General features: G+C 39.0%; 1 protein-coding gene across 2 annotated transcripts in view; it reads right to left on the reverse strand.

Moving 5' to 3' along the window:
* The window catches only part of USP2 (ubiquitin specific peptidase 2), a 39,154-nt gene that overhangs the window by 21,179 nt on the left and 2,898 nt on the right, over positions 1–15,077 (reverse strand). The window contains exon 1 of one of the 2 annotated variants that reach the window (XM_053451838.1): positions 7,963–8,827. The exons of the other annotated variant lie outside the window; for it this stretch is intronic. The gene's annotated coding sequence lies outside the window, so the exon portion shown is untranslated. Of the gene's footprint in view, positions 1–7,962; positions 8,828–15,077 lie in introns of those variants that run through there. 2 annotated transcript variants of the gene reach the window in all.

A 15,077-nucleotide genomic window follows, 5' to 3' on the forward strand; every position in this document is an offset into this window, starting at 1 on the left:
ACATTTAAGAGGCTTGTAAGAAAACATAATATTTGATATTCTGACAAAATACTTGTGGTCATGGTTTGAATATTCAAAAGCAATGTTTAATTATTTTTAAAAAATGCCTATTTTAACCTAATATTGTTTCTCTACTAGCCCATTTTTGCTATTCATGTGCATCTCACAGGTATTCGCCGCCATGTGCAGAGGCACCTATATTACAGGGTCATAGATTGGGTTAGGATCGCAGATCGGAGAAAGGGGTGCAAGCATAGTGCAATGTGCCAAAGTGTAAGAAGGCTTTGATGAGCCGCAATGATAGATTAAGTGTGTTAGATAAATATTTCCAATGTTTTCTAGGGATTTTCTAATAATGTGTGTGTTTGCGTGTGGGTCAGTAAATTATTATACCAAACATTTATGAAATGCGTAGTATAATAAATAACCTGTTTTTACAAGAAGAGAAGATGAAAAGTGTACGGTGAACAGGATCCCGCAGGAGCCTAACCCCCCCATAGGGTCATTGGTTCCGTATTCACGTATTTCTGTGTTCAAAGGGTTTTCAAGAAACCTAACCCCTACAAATAGGGAAGATCAAGTGTAACTGGAAACCTTTGAAATGAGTACACACTTTCTATAATTGTGGTGCACATCTCCAGCCCCTAAGGGCCAAAATCAGGCCAGGAATTTCATATATCCTTGCCTGCAAACTATTAATTTCATGAAATACTTGTGCTCCAGTTGAGATCAAAACTATAGGCAATGTAGACGCAGGCCTAGGGTGCAGTTTAGTTGTGTTAGTTTGAGTATCCGGGAATCTTTGTGTTGGTTTCTGGTTGTGTATGTTAGTGTGTGTGCATGTGTGTTAGTATGTGTGTGCTAGTGCTGAGAGTCCAGTTGTGTTGGTGTGGGCGTCTGTGTGCATGCATTAGTGTGAGCAGTGAAACAGAGGCCTCGTGTTCCCATCAGAGGACCTCAGCAAGGTAAGTGATGGGGAGAAAGGGGAAATATATATTGACAAAGGGGAGAGATAGTAATACAAACGAGAGATGACAATGGAGATAATGAGGAGAAAGGGGAGAGATGGGGTGAAGGGAAATATAATGAGAAATAAGTGATTAGAAGAAAAGGAAGAGATGGTATAAGTTACTGAGAATCCAAGTAAGGGGAGAGATAATGAATATGAGTAGAGAATGAGAAGAAGCAGATATATGGACAAAGGGGAGAGATAAAGTGAAAGGAGATAGGAGATAAGAGAATAGATAATGATAAAAAGTCAGAAGAGAAAGAGGGGATCAAAGAAAGGGGGTAGTGAGAAAAGAGAATAAGCAGGGAAAATAAACAGAAAGACAAAAGAAAAAATGAAAGGAGAGAAAGAGAAGTAGTAGATAAAGATAGACAGAGAAGTAGAGGTAATGAGAAGGGATTAAATAGTGGGGGGGGTAAAGAGAAAGAGGATAGAGGGAGAAAAGTGTGGCTGAGCTTGTCTTGGTGTGCGTGTTTGGGTGTCGGTGAGGCAGAGCCTGTCCTGGTGTGTGTGTCTGGGTGTCGGTGTGGCAGAGCCTCTCCTGGTGTGTGTGTGTCTGGGTGTCGGTGTTGCAGAGCCTGTCCTGCTGTGTGTTTGGGTGTCGGTGTGGCAGAGCCTGTTCTGGTGTGTGTGTGTTTGGGTGTCGGTGTGGCAGAGTCTGTCTTGGTGTGTGTTTGGGTGTCAATATGCAGATCTTATCACAAAGGTATAGTCACAGAAACTTGGATGGTGTTTGGGATCTTCAGAGTCTGTGAAACCCAATTTAATTGTAAGGCCTGATTTCATTATGCTCTATAGGGGACAATTTCCTGTCCTTCCCCCTTAAGGTAGAACTGGAACTTTTTCATCTAAAAGTTTTTGCAGTAGCAAATGTTTTGATTCCATTATGTCTAATCTCTGTAACTAATTTGGGCCTTTTAACTTTTTTTGTTTTGTGGGATTTTAATACAAATAATGTGATAAAAATGAATGATTTATAGTTATTTGGATGGCAAATAGTGTGACTCAGGTATGAACAAGGGCTGCGTGTGGGTACAAGAGCTCGACCACGAGATAAAATATATGAGGCTGGTGTCCAAATGTTTCCAGGGCTGCTTTTCATTTCCAGTCTGGCTCTGGTCCTATGGGTGCTGGGCCAGTGCTGTGGATGCAATCTCTGTGCTAGGGCTAGTCTTATGTGTGCAATATGGGTGCCAGGGCTGGCCTTTGGGGTGTGTGACCTGTAATCTATGCCTGCAATGTAGGTGCCGTCAATGCACGGGGGGGTCATGTGCATAGAATTAGGGAAGAGGTTAATGAGCATCATGTGCATGATGCTCTCATATGACTCTGCCCCAAATGCTGGTATTTTAACTCTTTGCATACACACATTTTACCAGCCTTTGTCAAAGTTTTCAGTAGTATTTTTTTGTGTGTATTTCCCTCACACACATTGTACTTTAGGTATAATTTTACAGCTCCTGGTATATGTCACTATCACACAACACCCCAATATGTGTTCAGCAACATCTCCTGAGTACAGTGCAGTACCCACATGCATCGGTTCGTCGGGTTGTTTGGGAGCTAAAAGGCCACATTTGGAACGCGTGCATTTTTCAAATTGGAAATTTGACATGTGGTCATCCTTCCCCCAGTGTTAATTGTGACATTGTTGAACCCGGCCAATTCAGTTTTATTCAACATCAAATCATACATTTTTTTAAAGTAGACTCCACATGGGCAATTAACATGCCAGTATTTTAGCTCTTTCCATGCAAGAATTGTTTGAAGATAAAGCGCCAATTTTAGGACTTGCTTATAATAATAACTTCTTTATTTTTTTAAAGGACATGCTGCCATCTTGCGAGTGGCAAAATCCCTTGCGGTCCTGAGTGGCCACAGCGTGTCCTGGGGTAGGTGTTCGATGTTGCTGAATGCCTTGCTATCGATCTCGGCGTTTCTGAGTGCCTCAACATCGAGGCATTATGGCAACACTGTTTGGCTGCAGAAAGTGAACGTAGATCGCTTTCTGCGCCTGTTTAAAGCCATGACGGCCCTGGCACGTCAATTGTGGCTAACTGGATGTTAGTGCATGACATGCCCGGACCATCAATTGTCATCAAGGGGCTAATATAAGAGTCAGTCCTTCCTTCATTATACATATTTATAGACATATTGCACTATTATTTTGTCTCTTGCTAGTTTATTTATATAAGGGGGATTTTATACCTATTGGAGTATATATCTCTTTACAATACACAGTACATATAATTTTATCCGATTGTATTTCACTATACTGATATATGCGCAGTCATGTTTGTTTTTTAGATTACGATAACATTGTCCACAGTCGAAACAAGAATAGGTGCTTCAGACCAGAGAGGAAACAAGGAGGCAAAACCAAAAATGTAGAATTACAGCTGAGATTAACACACCAAGGCACACATCAATAACGCTGGCTCCTTACTTGTGCACCTACCAGGATATTGAAAGGGTCGTTTGTGTCACCACAAGAGAATGGCTTCATCTGAGGGAGTGGGGCTACAAAAGGAACCAAACAGGAATGACCTACAAGTTCTGGTTGGCTAAACTGGGAGAATGGAACAATCAGGAGTAGTTGTGGTTGCGCTAGCTGATTGTCTGGCAACAGGGTTATATAACTGCTATAAAATTAATAAGGGGATTCTTTGTTAAGAGACTAAACAAGTTTTATTTATATTTACTAGTTATGGGATATTATAACATTGTATAAATATAAGAGATCTCCTGTAACCTTTTCATTAACAGAAATGTACAAAGAACCAGAGGTTATTCTCTCAGACTGGAATTCTTTACAGTAAGGGCAATAAAGGAATGGAATTTACTACCAAGATAGGTGGTGCTATCAAATACAATGGATGCCTTCAAAAAGGGTCTGGATATTGTTTTAGAAAAGGAGAACATAAAAGGCTGTAAATGATAGAATAAAATTAATATTTTAGAGCTTCTTGAGCCAAGGAGAAATCTAATTGTCTTTTGGAGTCAAGAAGGAAATTTCCCCCTATGGGGTTATTTGCCTTCTTCTGGATCGAAAGCAGGAAGAATAGGTAGATGGGTTGATGGTCTTTTTTTAACCTAAATTGCTATGTCACAATGAACGAAGCCCCATGATACTTTGCATTAAATGTTTGAATGAACCAGTCTTGTGGTTTATGAATGAATGAATAGTGAGTTGACCAATTTCAAGACTCCACCTCCCCTCTCGAAAGGTGTGAATAGTTGGCAAGTAGGCTGTCCAATCCCCATTGTGAGGAAGTGACTTTGATTTCCTTTAAGTAGCGGGGATATTTATATATTTGGTTCGCATGATGAAGCGGTCGGTTAGCGAAACGTGTCAGGCTTTTTGTTTTGTAGAAAATTTAAATGGGAGCATAATCTACTTTTTGCATTCTGTCTTCTGCCTTTAGACATGACCCCTTTACTAGGTCTTTTCTTTTTAGATTATATCTTTTAAATTAACCTAGGGTTGAATCAAATAAACTACTAGAATACAACTACTATCTAGGGAATAACTACAACCTTAGGTGTGAACCTAGGTGTGTGGGTTTTAACTTATACACTGCCATGTAGCCATTAGCATATTTTAGTTATACTATTAGGACATTCTTAGGACATATTAATAAAAGTGAAGTATTAATTTGGATATTTTCTTTTCTCTTTTCAGCATTTTGTTTGAGGATTTAGTTCTTAGTTCATATTGGTGGTTTTAGTTTAGTACATTTCTATCTTTCCTTTTGAATACAGGGTCTCTGTGTTTGACGTGGTAATAACTCAGTAATTAATGGGGAAACTCAAATCCTAAATGATGTAATACCCAAGTTATGTAATAAAATCACTTGAGAGGAATATATTAATATGATAAACAAAGACTAATCAATGTAAGTGATTGTGAACTCAGTGAAGATGAGAGACAGGTGAATAAAGATTACAGTAGAAAAGGCAGCGTAAGGAGTAGCGATTGGATGGCTGCAGCCCTGTGATGGTGGTCTTGGAAAAAATAAAAAAAAAATAAAACAAAAACAGGTAAACGGATACAAGATTAGTCTGCTATAAAACTACATTATTTTACAATACATATATTTCATATGCATATTACTGAACCCCTTCAAACTAATTCTTCCAGGATCTTAAAATCAAAATGCTCAAGGAGAACTTCAGAAATACCCAAGACAATACTAATCCAACAAGAAATACACTTCACTAAACCGATTGCCACCTATTGGAAGTATCATCATGTTAGCCACTGCATCTCTTCATGGAGACAATCTTGGGAGAAGGAAGAAAAGCAGGGGTGCAAGATGCACTCCATCCATCCTAGTTCTTTATGTGGGGAAATGTATCTATATTTGTAAAGGAAGGATGTATGTGTCTGAGAATTTACCTCCATTAAGATTGTGGGGAAAATCTGCCACCCATTATATCTTTTAAGACTTTTTTTCTGAAATCTTAACCACTGACTACCGTGTTTACAGCTCCTGTTTGTTACTATGATATCATCAGTATATTCCTTATATATTTTCACTGATGTCATGGTTGCATAAATTGCCTCATATTTATTTGCATAGGGAATTATTAAAAAGTGTCACAAAATCTTGAGTTTAACTTAACAGTGGCTACTCCCTTTGCTTATGTAATAGGATAGGTCAATATGTAATTTGCTAGTTTAATGTATGCAAATTATTCAGTTACAAAATGAATTGCCATTTTGGATCATTTGAAAAACAAAGCTTGTTTTAAAACATTACAGCACATTTTTCGTAGAGAGAAAGAGAGACTTTATCTGCCAATGAAACCTTAAGAAATTATTGACGGAGCTGTTGTGGTGAGGCAGATTATGAGATGATACACAGATACGTTGGCTCTTTTAGGTTTATTCACTAAGTTGTTATTGAGGTGTGTGGTTCTTGTGGTTTCAAATATATATTATGCAGCTGACTCAACTCTTCTGGCAGAGTAAATTGCAACTCCTCTGTCCATATATACCCCTTTATGTAATATGTAGCATAGAAGTGTGTCCTTCAGGTTATCCTTATATTTTGCTGCTGTCTTTATGTTGTGTGTATAGGCTAACAGTATTAAAGCTAAACCCTTTTCATACTTCCATGGCAATATGAAACAGAAAGCACACACTATGATTGCACATCTTTGCCTTTTTACTAATCCAGCCTAGTTAGACACGTTAGAGACAATAATCTTGGTAAACGTTATAACCGGCTAAATCTGGATGGACTTTCCACCCTCAGACAGAGGTATGCATAAGAAACCCTTTACATATCTTGGTGCCCAGAAATACATCCAGAGCCCTCCATATTATACCCAACGGTAACCCACCTTAGTTTGCAAAGCCTGATGGACCTTTGTTATACTACTTATATAGTTACATAGTTTATAAGGTTGAAAAAAGACCTAAGTCCATCAAGTTCAACCCTTCTACCTAACCTTCCTATTCCTGATCCAAAAGAAGGCAAAAAAAACCCTAATTAAGCTACTTTGAATTCTGCCATCAGGGGAAAAAAATTACTTCTTGACTCCAAGAGGCAATCTGATTTCTCATTGGATCAAGAAGCTCTAAAATATTAATGTTATTCTATATATATCCCTGTATATCATGCCTTTCTAAGAAAATATCAAGGCCTCTTTTGAAGGCATCTAATGTATTGGATAACACCACCTCCCTTTGAAGTGAATTCCATACCTTAACTGTCCTCACTGTGAAGAATCCCTTCCTTTGTCGTCTATGAAACCTGCGCTCTTATATTTCTGTTAATGAACAGGTCACTGAAGAGCTCTTTATATTGGCCCTGCATATATTTATTTAATGTTATCATATCCCCTATGAGACGCCGTTTTTCCAGTGTATATAATTTTAACTTTTTTAGTCTCTCTTCATAACTAGTATCTCCCAATCCCCTTATTAATTTCGTAGCCCTCCTTTGCACTTTGTCTAATTCCATACTTATATATTTCTGATATAGTTGACACCTGACATGTAAGAAAAAAAGTACCACCTACGAAACTTAATATAGATATTGCAAGTTAAGTCTGGGTGTTTACTGACAAAAGTGGGAGTTTGCAGTACAGATGAATATGATGGATGGAATGTCCTTTTAACTAAGGGAGAGTCCTTGAAAATCAGTTCTTGGTCTGAAGTATGCATACAGGGCCAGCTCTGGCCTTACTGCAAGTGAACCCTTCCAGAGTTGACCATTCATAATGCAGAATGAAGTCAAAATTGAAGACCCTCCTGCAAATCCCATCTTTAGTGGATAAACATCTTTCCACTTAATGTTTTGACCGGATTCTGAATGGGCAACTCATCAATAACTTTGGTTTGTTTAATCAATACATAGAATTGAAAATAAAAAGGTTTACCACTTAATGAAAGAGACAAATAAGTCAAAGTAATAAAGTTCCTGAGGCATTAACAGCAATCTCTTGACTACACAACAAAAGAAATAGGGTTTCCGTGTATCAGGCATCTATTGCAAGTATATTTTTCAGCATTTTTAAATATTTTCTTACATGTTATTACATGTGTCAGCATATTCTCGTATTCTGTACATGACACTATATTTGATTTTGTCTTACTTTAATTATACATATTTTGCATATAGCATAGTACTATGCAGTATCTCTACGTTTTATACTGTTATACTAAATGTATTACTACAATACTATTGCATGTGAATATATGGCTGATCAATCAATGCAAACAATTTCATGCATGTCATTGGTTTGCTTTTTGTTTCATATTATTTTATTGTAATATTATCATATTCTGTGCTGTAAGATAGTAATAGGTCTTATGTCTTCTAAAAATGTCTATGGATTCCAACAGAGGTGGCAGCATAAATGTGCATTCCAGCTACAGACAACTATGCTAACGAAGACCACTAGAAGATACATCTATCAATCACTCATAATAAAGTACTCACCAATCCTTTCACTTGGTTGTGTGACTTCTTCCCATTCCTGCAGAATGTTACATTCTAGAGAAAAGTGTTGTCTTCGCCTTTCGTTTTCCGTAACCAGTTCCTATCACGCTTATATATTCCCCTGCTAATACTTATCTCTTTTATTCTTTTCTTCTCTGCTCCTCTATTATCATATCCTTTTGTGCTATGTTACGTTGCCTTATATATTAACTGTTAATCATTTTTCTGTTCTACACACTGCACTCTTAAATTCTTATGCACATTATATTACTCCTTGCCTATAGGCTTGTTTTTTTTTACTTTATCTAAATTACTTTACTTTTACTTTACCTCCCGATTACCCTCTTACATCTGATCACTGATCTGTAGACATTCTGTCCTTTCCTTTTACTACTTTAGTTTTATTCTGGCTTTTCTTTCTCGCACCTGCCTTCAATAATCATAAACATTCCTTTTTGCCTCTCTTTGTCTTCATTAAATCTTTTCTGTTTCTTCTTAGTTTTGTGTTCTTTTTTCTGTTTCTTCGGAATTCTTTCCAAATCTGTTGTTTTTTTTGTCTGTTTCGTTCGGTTGCTCTCCTTGTTTTCTCTTTCGCTCCTGTAAGAGGAGCCGAGCTGTCTCACATGGCTGTTGAGTCCGTTACCTTGGGAATGACCCTGATTACAAACACTTTTCAAGCTGCTCATTGAAGGAGCTGCAAACATAATGACTTCATCTGGCCTGTGTTTACTAAGTAAAAGCATGCACAGGCCTGCCCTGCAAATAAGATGGGGGGTATTTTCTGTAAAACAATTCAATAGCACTTGGAAAATGCCATATTAATAGTTGGCGTACATACTAGGATTGCCAGACATGCCTCTTTTATAAACAGAAGTGTTGTTCCTAATATGCATAAAAGCGTGGATAAATACATACCACTAGTAGACTGAGAAGTGGTTAAATTATATGTAGAACAGTACAGAACACAAAATGCAATTGTTTAAATAAGGTCTGGACACATTTTTCACACAAAAAGGTTGGAACAATTTTTGCAGTTTTGCTATAGGTATATTTTTGTGACAGCCTTACTAAAAGCTTACATTTTATCTATGGAAACCTATGCTTTAATTACAGAAAAGCATAGGCCATTTATGAATTAATTGAATGATTTATGAATTAATGAATAATTTATTGCAAACCATGGATCACATTGACATTCACCTGATTTTTTATTTGAAAAAATATGTTTTCATTAAACATATTTTCCCACAGTATTTAAAAATATATTAAATTGTTTCTTCAAACACCCCAAGCACACCCCGGTAAATTAATCCAATATATGTGGTTGTACACTATAACATTTTGCTCTTGTGTGGCTTGTGGCTCTCATACCCATCTTCATCATTTTGTCCAAAGGTGATATATAGTAGACTTGTGCATTCGTTTTCGGGCGAACATGAAAACGAACATGAAAAGTGTGTTTTCGACGTTCATACCTAAAAACGAAGAAACGATGGTGGCGGCGGTAAAACATAGACAAAGACACAAATCTTCGTGTTTGTCTTCGTCTACTAATCTCCCTGGTCCCTTCCCCATCTAGCCTACCTTATCTACGCAGCATTGCAGGGGTTGACGGAAGCGGAAATCCGTAGGTTCGTCGCCAGGGGTTAAGGGGCTGTGCGAATGACTGCTCACCTGCAGGGTGCTCCTCTGGCATCAACCAAATGGCTCACTCGCGCGACCTTTTTAACTCCTGACGACGAACATACAGATTTCCGCTCCTGTTAACTCTTGCGAGGCTGCGTAGATAACGGGAGCGGAAATCCGTAGGTTCACCGTGAGGGGTTAACTTGGTGCAACTTGGCCAGCAGAGACCATTGGTCTCCCTGCTCCAACAGTTAAAAGTCCGTACGAACGACCAATAAAGTTGCTTGTACGGACCTTTAACTGTTGGAGCAGGGAGAGCAGTGGTCTCTGCCGGCCAAGTTGCTGCACCAGGATTTTAAAAGTCTGTACGAGCGACTCTATTGGACGCCAGCAGGGGGCTTGTCTGCCATCAACCAATGAAGTACAGGTGTACTTCATTGGTTGATGGCAGAGGAGGCCCCTCCAGGCGACCAATAGAGTTGCTTGTACGGACATTTAAAATCTTGGCACCAAAGCTGCTGTGTAGTCCGTACCGCGTTAACCCTGTATTAACCCCTTCTACAAAAAACGGAAAAATAATAAGAAAAAAAATGAACACGAAGAATGTACACGAATATTCGCCGGAACCGAACGCAGGAACGATTTTTTTCCCCACAAAGACAAACAGGAAGACGAACACGAAGAGTTGGCCGGTGTCCAAGTCTAATATATAGGTTATATATTTATGAAACTGAACATGTGGCAAACAATAAAGGAAAATATACTTTTATTTCTTGGTCTTCTCTGCTTGTTCTTTTCCACGGAAGAATAATGCAAATGGATCCAAGGAGAAAGCGACGTGCAGAAACACAGGACCCTTCCTTCATTTTCAGGCATAGGTCTATTGTACAACATATGACCAAAGGTATGTGGATACTTGATCATCTCACTGATAAGCTTGTTGGACATCCTGTTCCAAAATCATGGACATTATATGGAGTACCACCTTATTTTGTTGCTATAACACCCAAAACAGCATATGTGAGGTCAGGCACCGATATTGGATGAGAAGGCCTGGCTCGCAATCAGCATTCCAATTCATCCCAAAAGGAGTTCAATGGGGTTAAGGGCTCTGTACAGGCCACCTGAGTTACTCCACTCCAAATTCTTCAAAGGGCATTTCCTAAACCGGTGCCACAAAGTTTGAAGCATACAATTGTCTAAAATGTCTTTGTATGTTGTAGCATGAACATTGCTCATCATTGGAACTAAAGGCCCTAGTCAAATACTGAAATACAACCCCAAATCAATATCCATCCTCCATCAAGGCACTATGTGTTCCAGTAGGTGGCGTTCTCCTGGCTGGTAGGGTGACAATCACATGTGAGCTACAATATCAGGGGTGGGGAACATCCGGCCCGCGGGCCGAAAGCATTCGGGCAATGGGGCATTAATTGACATGGGGACTAGCTGGGGGCATCACATAAATCAATACTAAAGGGAGGGCTGTCTGTGGGATAAATGTACAATATGGGGCTAATTTTTAAGTTGAAAAAGTTGTATGGCCCAATAATAATGTTATAAATGGCCCTTGAAGGAAAAAAAGATTCCCTACCCCTGCACTATATGGACATAAGTATTGGGACACCTAACTTTGGTGACATTGAATTCTAAACACATAGACATTAAAATGTAGTTTGTCCTTTTTTGAAGCTATAATAGCTTCCACTCTTCTGGGAAGGCTTCCCACAAGATTTTCAAGTGTTCTGTGGGAAATCATTCCCATTCATACTGTAGAGCATTTGTGAGGTCAGGTAATCTTGGACGAGAAAGCCTGGCTCGCAATCTCCGTTCCAGTTCACCCCAAAGGTTTTTGATGGGGTTGAGGTCAGGGCTCTGTGGGGTCCAGTCAAGTTCTTCCACATCAAACTCATCCATCATGTCTTTATGGACCTTGCTTTGTGCACTAGGACACAGTCATGTTGGGATAGAAAAGGGCCTTCTCCAAACTGGTGCCACAAAGTTGGCAGCATAGCATTGTCCAACATGTCTTGGTATGCATTTTCCTTCACTGGAAGTAAGGGACCCAACCCCTGAAAAAAACAGCCCCAGACCATTATCCCTCCTACATCAAATTTTACAGTTGGCTCAATGCAGTCAGGCTCATAACGTTCTCCTTGCATCTGCCAAAACCAGACTCACCCATCAGGCTGCCAAACAGAGACGTGTGATCCCTCAGTCCACAGAACACGTTTCCACTGCTCCATTGTGGAAGTTTGGAACTCTTCAGCTATGGAATCAGCAGAACGTTGGCAACTTTTACGCATCATGCGCCTCAGCAATCGGTGACCCCGCTCTGTGACTTTACGTGGTCTTCTGCTTCTGCTTCATAATTTCATGAACTAACTTATTGCAAAAGTGGCACCCTATTGCAGTACCATGCCTGGATTCACTGAGCTCTATAGAGCCATTTTTTTCACAAATGCTTGTAAATCCAGACTGCATGGCTAGGTGCCACATTTTCTACATCTGTGGAAATGGGTCTGATTGAAATACCTGAATTCAATAATTAAGGTACATACATACATGGGTGTAGGAACCAGAAAATCATGAGGGGGGGACAGATCCCCCCAATCTAAATGCTGTACGGCATCCAGGCGGAGGAGAGAGAGGAGCGCCAAGCAGTTGCTCATGAAAGAGTTTTCAGCAACTGCTCAGCGCCCCTCTGTCTCCTCTGCTCCAGCCGCCACCCGCCTCAGCGCTGCCCGGACTGCAGTGGTGTGAGCACGAGACGTCTGTCTCGGGGCCGGCGCTTCTTGCTGAGCGCCGGAATATGACATCAGATTCCGGCGCTCAGCAGTGAAGCCGTGCGCACCGCTGCAGAGCCGCGAGACAGAGGCCTTGCGCTCCCACCACAGGACTTCAGCAAGGTAAGTGAACTACAAAGGGGGGAAAGGAAGTAGATAATGAGATGGGGTAGATGGTGAGAAGGAGTGAGAAGGGGTATATAGTGAGAAGGGGGTATAGATAGTAAGAATAAGGGGGTAGTAAGAATATTGAAATAAAGAGTGAGAATGAGAGAGAATGAATGAATGAATATGTGGATGAATTGTGTGAATGAGTACGAGAATTAATTCATGTGTGGATGAATTGAGAAATTGAGAGAATGAATAAATAAATTAATGTGTGGATGAATTGCTTGAATGATTTGTGAGAATGCATTAATGGATATGTGTGTCATGGATGTGATTTGGCAAAGGCAAAGATGGTACAAGCAATGTATTTGAACCTTGGGGACCAAGATGGCACAGACAGGGTGTTTATGGGACAAGGATGGCACAGAGCGGGCAGTTTGGGGACAAAGATGGCTCATGCTGGGCTGTTTGGGGACAAAGTTGGCTCACGCTGGACTGTAATATGTGTGTGTAATCTGGGTGCTGGCCAGGTTCTATGTAGGAAATGTGGATGCCAGGGCTGGCCTTTGGGGTGTGCAACCTGTGACCTGTGCCTGTAATTTAGGGGGTTTTATCTATACCTTAAATGCTGAGTTTACATGTGATTTCCAGTTGATTTATACATGCAAAGCTTGGTTTGTGTGTTATTCTGTTGATCTAAGCTGCTATGTTATGTTTTCATACATTGTTATTGTATACCTGCAAATACAGGATTTCTATGTCTGATTCTGTTTATTTGATCTATGCCTTCAATCCTGAGTTCACATGTGAATTTCAATTGATCTATACAAGCAAAGCTGGGTTTGTGTCTTATTCGGTTGATCTATACATGCAAGTGCTGTTTACATGCGTTGTTTATTTGATCTATACCTGAACTACAGGGAGGAAGGAAAATGGGTTCGTGGTTTAGTGAATGAGGGGACAAAGGGAATCTGGGGATGATTACGGGGGAGAGGCTCTCTCAAAGTCACGGTAGGGTCAGAAGGAGGCAAGAAGGAGGCACTGCAGTCAGTGTGGCAAACATTTTTTTTGGCGTGGGAGCGGGGGGAGTGATTACATGCTATGGAGCGAGGCTCGATATTTCAATATTTTAAAAAAAAATTGTTACAAAGATTATATATTATTGTACTAGTTTGCAAAAAAAGAGATAGGGAGAACGTGGGGTAAGGGAATAGTGAGGAAAGAGGTATCTGATGGGGAAAAATGCTATCCCCCCAGATTTGTAGGGGTTCCTACGCCCATGTCTACATACATATGTCAAAATGTGACCAACATATATATATATATATATATATATATATATATATATATATATATATATATATATATACACACACACACATTTCCTTATGAGATTAAAGAAACTTTTAATATATATGTTTTACTGATTTTATAGCCTAATGTGGACAGTATAATTTTTTCCTAAAGTAAATGTATAGTGTAATTGAAACGTTCTCAATTCTCAGTTAAATAAATACCAAACAAAAGACACAAATTATCATTTTATTTATTTATACCTCAATGGGATAGAGAACATAAGGATATATGTATAAGGATATGACGTTTCCGTGGCTTAGCAAAATTAAAGGTTGTAGTATCACTGTTGTAGTTCTATTATACAACAAAACAGTAGAGGGAATTCAAAGAGCTACAGGTTTGATTTCTATTAAATCACTTTTCCCCATACAAAACCACACATGTCCGTCCACTAGTATTTACTACAATGATTTTCCCCTAATAATAAATACTGTATTTTTAAGTCCATAACCCTTTAGAGCCACCTCCAAATGTTTTTATTATTGCAAAATGTTTTGTAATACTTTTGTAATAATATTTTTATTGTCTAACTGGTGTCTTATGAAAGAAATTCCTTTACGGCCTGGACATTGTGGTCTATGATTTAAAAAGTAATAACAAAATCACATGAGAAATAACAATATTTCTCCTCATTAGTAACAATAGTCCCACCTTACCAATCCCTTCACTATTATTTTATGTTGCCTTATATATTGACAGTTTTCAATCCTAAATGCTGCGTTCTAAAATAACTAATTTGGCCTTATAACGATACGTTTCCCTCCAATGCAAATAAAAAATCTACCTCTGTATTCAAATTGACTAATTTTTCCTTTTTAATTTAAATACCCAAAATATTGTTGAGCCATACATTTAGGATGGGTGTACAAGAAAAAGTCAATTTAACAAGAAGAAGTCAATTTACGTTAAATGGGAGGCAGTAGAGGTAGGACAGGATTTAATAGTCATGAGTAAGAATGGCTTCAAACATAAATGTGTTAAGAGGGTGGGGTAGCATAATCACCTAAGATAGGCATACTCACTTTATTGTTAATTAAAGACGTCAGGACCGGAGCTAGAGGCTAAAATCACTTCTGCCATCATTTCAAACAATTATTTGTGCGTGCCCGCATGCCCCGCTAATCCAACTACTAATATAAGAATATTAAATAACTCAAACAATGTTTTACAAAACCGCAGGAGTGCTCTGCACTGAGCAGTCATGTCGCAGCTGTACAAGATATTTAGAAATATATTTCA

Source organism: Spea bombifrons, chromosome 12 (assembly GCF_027358695.1).
Source record: "Spea bombifrons isolate aSpeBom1 chromosome 12, aSpeBom1.2.pri, whole genome shotgun sequence".
NCBI lineage: Eukaryota > Metazoa > Chordata > Amphibia > Anura > Pelobatidae > Spea > Spea bombifrons.